Source organism: Mesoplodon mirus (assembly GCF_964341445.2).
Source record: "Mesoplodon mirus genome assembly, chromosome: 20".
In the NCBI taxonomy this organism is placed as follows: domain Eukaryota; kingdom Metazoa; phylum Chordata; class Mammalia; order Artiodactyla; family Ziphiidae; genus Mesoplodon; species Mesoplodon mirus.
The window spans coordinates 23,653,308-23,660,844 of record NC_138996.1 but is presented as its reverse complement, the minus strand read 5'-3'; the positions used below and the strand labels follow the sequence as shown (position 1 = coordinate 23,660,844).

The 7,537-nt window shown below is 32.1% G+C and overlaps 1 protein-coding gene across 2 annotated transcripts in view; it reads right to left on the bottom strand.

Moving 5' to 3' along the window:
- Positions 1–3,796: 3,796 nt before the first annotated feature.
- The window catches only part of MICU3 (mitochondrial calcium uptake family member 3), a 91,960-nt gene continuing 88,219 nt past the window's right edge, over positions 3,797–7,537 (bottom strand). For both annotated transcript variants that reach the window (XM_082608654.1, XM_082608655.1), the window contains one exon: positions 3,797–6,123. The gene's annotated coding sequence lies outside the window, so the exon portion shown is untranslated. The remainder of the gene's footprint in view (positions 6,124–7,537) is intronic.

Below are 7,537 nucleotides of genomic sequence, written 5' to 3'. Positions count from 1 at the left end.
TGGCTGTTTTCTCATCTCATTTCTTCCATCTTCTGTTTTCTGTTTGGGCTTCACTTCCCTCTGCTGAAAGTGCTTCCAGGCAGCAAGCCAGAGTGAATGTAGAGGTCACCACATGAGTGTCCTTTCAAGGACAAAAGCCTTGAAGTGTCTGTTGTGCAATGTTGTAGTTAATGATGGAACAATACCAGTTAGTCACGACTGAACTCAAAACTCTTGATTGAGGTTTTGATTTCAGCAATTAAATTTTCTTAGAAATTCTGCCTCATAAGTGTATCTGTGTAACTCCTATTGTTTAAAAAAACCTCGCAATTTCATAGTTTGTTTCATACATAGCTCTTATGCATTCTGTCTTCGGTTCCAACAACTGCATTCTTTGGGGTCTAAATTTATTAGTTGATTCTCACTAATAGTGGCAGGCCTTATCTGGATTTGGTAGTCTTTGTTTAAGAAGTCAAGCTTGATTGCAATCAGGCATCTCTCTTTTTGTACATATGTGTCTCAGGACGCTTCAGGACCTCCTTCAGGATTTTAGCTTAGAGGAAGGGGTCTCAGATTCAGGTTCTCCACCTCGTTGCTGTTTCAAGGCTGAATATACTCAGATATGGTCAGTACAGAATTCTGACCTCAGGGAAATCCTATCCCTGCACAAAGCCTGCAGGCTCCCTGTCATTCTAGTTTCAAGCTCCTGTGAACTTTGTTGCTCTGGCCTGAGGTCCTCACCTATGTTCCTGATTATTTCCAGCAAGTCCAATTCAGGCTCCAAGCTACCTTAGTCTACCTGGTTTTTTGGGGCTCGGCTCTTGGATTTTAAAAATTGCATTTTTACTTTTTTTTTTGAAGGGAGAAATCCCTGGAAACCTGAAATGCTTCAGTGTATGTGTGATTGTGCAGGGGCGGGGGGTGTCTAGCTATTGTGGAGGAGAAGTTAACCTCTAAGTTTCTAAAACCTCAAGTATCAGGGAGCAAAAACACATGTATTAACATTATAATCAGAAAAATAACGAAAAAGGACAACAGGTATCTGTATCTGAATTACTAATGTACAATTCATGTGGTAATTAATCACTATGAGAAATTGAGTTATTAGTATAATCTATTCATCATTTTTGTGTTGCTTAATTTATTTCTCAAGTTCAAATACTAGCTAAAGGATACTTTCCATAGACTGAATCTTTGTAAACTTTAGAAAAATATATTTAAGTTGACAAATGAAGGCTGACATTTGGCCATGCTTTAATAGGCTGAACACCAAGCAAATCCTATTCCTTTATTTGTTCATTTTGCAGTAAGTCTTGACATCACCTTCTCCTCTTTCTTAAATTTGCTTACTTAGCAGGGCACAATGCAGTTTTGATGTGCAATCTGATTTCAAAAGAATCTCTGAGACAGCTAATCTTCTGTACACTCACTGTAATTAAATGTTACAGCACAAATGGTACATAAGATACTCACCTTCTTGAGAACCTCTGAGCACCAAAGAGCAATGAAATAAAAAAGTATAGATTTTCAGAGTGGTTTTTGTAGATTTTTCAGCTTGAACTTTTAACTCTTATAGCACCTAGAGCTTACAAGGAATAAAGCATTATATACCATAGATTACAAATATCTTTATTAGTTGTCTTTCTTTCTGTCCTAAACTCTCATTTTATCACAGTTTAAAATCTGCTAGAAGACAAATCTGCTTACCTTCAAGCTACTTGCTTCATCCTTGAAAATACGCAATAGAAAATGCCATACTTAATTAGGCTAATAATCAAGTCCAGTTCTTGGTCTCTTTGGTAAATGTCACCAAAATATGTCTTGTAGGAGAGTATGTCTGCTATCTTTAACTTTAAAATCCAATAACTGATATTCACTGACGTTCCTTTATCAATTAATCTCTTCCTCATCTCTACCACCCAAGCTTAAACATGTGGTAGTTCCGTAAGTTCACAATCACCATTATACATTTATTTTTCTTAAAACTATCTCTATCTGCCTCAAGAAGAAGTAAGCTAACTCTGGATTTGGTGAATAATCCATCCAGCACATGACCTTCATGATTTACTCCCACTTTTCCCAGACTGAGGTCCTAAGTTTTAAAAATGTGCTTTTCTTGAAAAAGTAAACAAAGACATGGTAAAAATACTCAAACAGCTCAATAACAGCTCATTAAATATATGAACTTATGGCCCCCTTTATTAAATATACCCATGGCTCCATCTTCAAAGGGCCTCTGAACAAAACAGCAGCTAGGCTGCGGACTACCAGGCAGGAGAAATCTGACCAAAGAGAAAAAGACCTAGCAATACTGATAGTCAAAGCCCCTCATATGAAATTGCCCAGCCAGAAGGGCAATGAGTGGAAGCCATTGGCCAAAAGCTCACTCCATGCACACAGAGCTTCTAGTTTGTTTTAAAATATGAACATATAACAAAAGATTACCAGATATTTGAGAAAAACCTCTAATATGAGACACCTAAAACACAAACAGAAAAATGGGATGAGGCAATGAAGGGAGAAGAAAACTTCAAAGAAACTGAAATTAAATAATCAGAGACAGAATTAAAAGCTGCTGAATATACAAAACAAGAACAGGAGACAATAAAAAGGTAAATTCAGAGAAAAAAAATTTTCTTCCTATATATACATACCTATGATACAGGTTAATTTACAAATTAGGTACAGTAACTAATAATAAAATAGAGCACTTGTAACAACATACTGTAATAATAGTTATGTGAATGTGGTCTCTCTCTCTCAAAATATCTTCTTGTATAAATCAAATGCCTTTTCCATCTTAACGGAGCATTTACTACACTCTGTGGCTGTAACTTTTGCAGTTTGAGGTGTGACAGTATAACTAGCATGAATTTCTTTTTCTTTCTTCACAATTTCAGAAATAGAAGATTCGTTCTTACCGTAGGTATTAGCAACCTCAGCATACTGTTTTCTTTTCCTTATTAAGTTGAAAACCTTTATCTTCTCACTTAAAGGAAGCACTTTACAGCTTCTCTTTAATACATCCAAATTACCAGCATCACTACTATTGCACTTTGGGTCCATTATTAAGTAAAATAAGGGTCACTTGAATGTAAACACTGTGATACCATGACAGTCCATCTGATAACCAAGGCGGCTACTAAGTGACTACCGGATGGGATACACTGGGCAAAGGGATGATTCACAACCCAGGAAGGGCACAGTGGGATTTCATCATGTTACTCAGAATGGTGAGCAATTTAAAACTTATGGATTTTTTATTTCTGGAATTTTCCATTTAATATTTTTGGACCCAGGTTGACCACGAGTAACTGAAACCACGGAAAGTGAAGCCATGGATAAAGGGGGACTACTGAAATGTATTTTGAAAATTGGTAAATTTCTAGGAGTTTTCTTAGTAAGATGAGACCTACAAAATACCAACATTAGTGAAACGGGCTGCTGTAGTGTTGGTTTAATTATTTTAAACCATTTAAACAGTTAGTCTGTAAAGGAAAATTGATATTCCATTCACATGTAAACTTTCTGAAAGTTTTCCAGTACCAATGATAATATTTTATCAATATAATGTATGAATTCCTATTATACACTTTGAGAGGCTTTATGGCTCTATGATGTATTTACTTACAGAAGTGTTGATGAGATTAATTTCTTGGCATGTATTGCTATAGCAGAGGGCATAAAATCAATGGAGGTTTGGTAATCAACAAAGATTTTCAAAGTTTAAACGTGACATTTTTCAGAAAGACGTTAGTCCACAGATATACAGAAAAGCAAAGTACTAAATTTCTTGATTCAAGAGCAAGTATATTTATTTTATGATAACATAAGAATGTAAGACAGGTCACTTTACAGTTATATTTTATAATAAGAACAATAAACTGGAACTTAAATGAAATTCATAATAAGAAATGATTCTGAGAATTACCATAAACCTTTCATCATAAAGTTTTCTGTAAAGAGTATGATACTAAAATTTCATGTATAGCTTCATCTTTCCAAGGAGTAGTTTGTAGAAGGAAATACTGAGAATAGCATACATGTATTTAGTACATTACTATTTTCAAAGCACTTAAAAACTTTAAAATTGATGTAAACAACAGTCCACTGAGATATTTTTACCTCCCATTTTATAGATGATAAAGTTCAAGAGTGATAATATGTGGAGAATCACCATAATTTACTACTCTTTTCATTTTAATTGATCAGAATATTTTATTTATTTGCATTTTAATATTATGCTGCAGTCTTATAAGCAGATGAGCATCCATTCACTTTGATAAGCAATAAAGAATAAAGGTTGCATATGTAGTATTCCTTGGGAGAATGGCAGAATTATAAAGAATCTTAATGAGCTAATTCAGTTTTTAATATCTATTTATAGGACTGTTCTAAATAGCAATTTTTCCATATATGCAAGATAATTTAGTTTATAATCAAAGATAAAAGTAAGTTACATTTTTTCCATTATTTTAGATAGCAAATAATATTGAGAACATTCAGTGTAAGGTAAAATAGAGCTGGGGCACGTTAAATGAGAAGGTAGATATTTTCATTTAGTTAATCAACTGAATCAACCTGCAAAGCAGGTGAAATTATACTATACGAAATCCTAAAACTGATGAATCACATATTTCTATATCAATGTAATAAATAATATCAGATAAAGAATGTAAAAAGTCTAAAAATGCATTGTCAATGCTAACAACATATTCTTGGAAATAACATTACTTTTATAAATAGGCTGATACAGAACTATCAATTTCACATTTAATAACTTAACCAAAACAAAGTCAGTATTTCCTATTTTCATATGTAAAAGCAAGATAACAGTTGGAGTGTGTGCAATTTATATTTAGTACATCTTAGAAGATAAATGAACCTATCTTCCACATACAGTATAATTTAAATTCATTGTTCTATTTTTGCATAGTAACTTTTTATAAACTACATTTTTTTAATTGAACAGATTTCCATTAAATCCTATCAAGTTATTTTCTCGAGGAGAAAATCTAATTTTGCTGTTTTTCAATATAAAGTTTATCTTTTCTCTTTTAAGACATTTTGAAATAATGAATTATATTTAAAGTATTCATGATTACTGGCTGTTTGGCATTACTTTTACATGTGGTCCTTTCGCAAGAAACAAATATTAACTTCTACCTAATATATACTTCAGTCTGCTAAACCATTTTATATTAATCTTTTATAATACTCATTTTGACATTACAGACACATAATAACAATATGTGATAAGTTACAGAGCCTCAAGATATTATTTTTACTACTGTTATTAACATGTACCATCTGCTATCAGGAGCTGCACCATGTTTAAAACAATAATGACAATAACAGTGACTACTGCTACAAAAACTACCATTGTTTCTACCATTAATGTATGACTTTTTTTGAGAAAAAAAATCTACATTATAAATTACTGTGCACATAAAATAATATCAGACATTCTGTTGACTTTGGTAAATTAACAAAAACTTTAAAAAAAACTTTATATGATTCAAACAATATATGTTAATTAAACAATTTTAAAAGTTAAAAGTACAGTGTAAACCATCATATTGTATAGTAGCTTAATTTCTATTTGTGTTTCAAAATTGTTTCAATGTAATTAAAAGCCTGGAGATCTATCAACAATTCTAAGGGCCCTAAGATAAATCTCAAGGAATATTCATTTTTTGATAATAAGTTCAGTCTAAAACCAAAAATATGTTGCTGTTCGTTTTTAAGTGATCTAGATTCCAGGAGTCATACATTATTTTGAAATGAGACAAATTTCTAATAAAATTTTTTAAAAATTAAAATACATTCTTACATAGTCACTGGAAGAATCCGAAGGGAATGAAAAAGTGCAGAGAGTTCAGTAAATCAAGGCAAAAGCTCAACATGATAACACGTAACATTAGTAATTAGTAAGAAGATGCATGATAACACGTAACATTAGTAATTAGTAAGAAGATGCATCTTATATTCAAAAATTCAGTTAAAGAAAAAATTATAATTAGCATTTCACCTTTTCCTTCATTTACACAAGTTCTGATCTCAGACCTGCTTCCTCCCTCTGAAGTTTTTGCTTCTTGCACTTTCAAGTAGATAATAATCCTTTAAACTTTGCTTTAGAAGTACCTAATTAAAAAAATATATGTAATACATAAAAGTAACATTTTTTAGGATGAAATTCGGAGGTAACAGCATTAATTATTATAATAATGACAGGAAACAGTAAGGCACATGATAAAAACACGCAACAGAAAGTATAAGAATCAAAGACTTAATCATTAACTGTTTCCTTTAATTTAAAAGTTCAGTGTTTTGTTTAGTAACTTGTCTAATCCTCAGTCTTACAAAGTTCTAGAATCTAAGTAGTCATTTTTATCTATGGTTCTATATACTACTACACAGAATCAATAATGTCAATGTGACACTATTACAGGCTGGTTGGAAACACTATCTATAGGAACATATAAATGGTATAGTCCTACTATTTTTTTAAATGTTTAGTTTAACTTCTTATAATAAAGGCAATATAAAGTTCCTCAAAATAGAGATTAGGAAGACCTGACTTTTTCTGTTAGCTCAATCACAACAGTTACCACCTTAGATAAGTAAATAAGCCTACTTACCACTAAACATTTTAGACCAGCAATTCCCTAAATGGGTTCCATAAAATATTAGGCTTCAAAGCTACTTTGCAAAATACCAAATACTGCTGTTTTCTTTTAGAGAGACAAATCAATAGTGGCATATTAAGATCTGTAAGTCCTAAGGAACCTATTTAACCATATCTATTATGATATTTCTCATACTTATTTCTAAACAGCTTTTGGTCTTTTAACTAATATACATTGACATCCTATGCATATGTACCACTTTGGTAATGCCACTATAGACAAATATAAATGTTTTAATCTTGAGAAAAATATCAAAAAAATAGGTATTTGCAAGCATGTAAATGAATGAAAGCTTCACTGCAGAGACCTAATCAGAACCCACAACCAACCAAAATTTTATAGCTATAGTTGACTTTTAAAAGAAAGAAGAAAAACAAAAGAAGAAAAAAGGAAAAACAAATCTCTCATTTTGGAGGTCAGCAACAAGTCTGAGATACTTCTTTGGGTTGATACAAACTGAACAAATCTCCCGTATCTTCCTCAACTATTTCATTCCATGGTGATGGTGCAGTAAATAATAACTAAGATGGTTTTGTCATCACACAGAATGAGGCTCAAATTGCTCAAATCCTGGTTTGCAACTTACTAGCAAGTTATCTTGGGTAAATGACTCACCAAGTCTCTATTTTCTCTGCTGTTAAATGGCATATCTATCTGTAAGGATTAAATGAGATACTACGTGTAGAAGAACACCTAGTATAGTGCCAGGCACCCAAAATAACTCTAAAAAAATTTAGTTGCTATTATTGTAGCAGATGTTTGGAATCATGATCCTAAAAAATAGTTACAAATATCCCTTAGATGCTAGTGATCCTAGATTATAAAAATGCAATCTGGATTCATTATATTGTATCTGCTCAGATACAAAA